Below are 296 nucleotides of genomic sequence, written 5' to 3'. Positions count from 1 at the left end.
CCTGTCTGTGTCGCTGCGTCCACCCACCCCAAAGCAGTATATGGTTACCACTTCATTAGCCGACACCACTAGAAGCAAGCCAAGTTTGAGTAATACAAACCGTAGTTAAGGCTAGGACACTTATCACATAGCAGAGGTGCCCAGAAACCAAACGCATTATATTTTTTTTCCGCCTATCTCTGCATGAGCCCTAAACTGTCTTCAGGAGCAGGGACCCTGTTATGTCACATAGCAGAGAGGGGGTTCTTCCTTCACCTTCTGTGTGACTGATCCTTTCCTCCTGATTTAGAGTTCTG

This window comes from Crinia signifera, chromosome 1, assembly GCF_055691185.1.
Source record: "Crinia signifera chromosome 1, ASM5569118v1, whole genome shotgun sequence".
Taxonomy (NCBI): domain Eukaryota; kingdom Metazoa; phylum Chordata; class Amphibia; order Anura; family Myobatrachidae; genus Crinia; species Crinia signifera.
The sequence above is the reverse complement of the archived record's forward strand: the minus strand, read 5'-3'. Positions refer to the sequence as shown.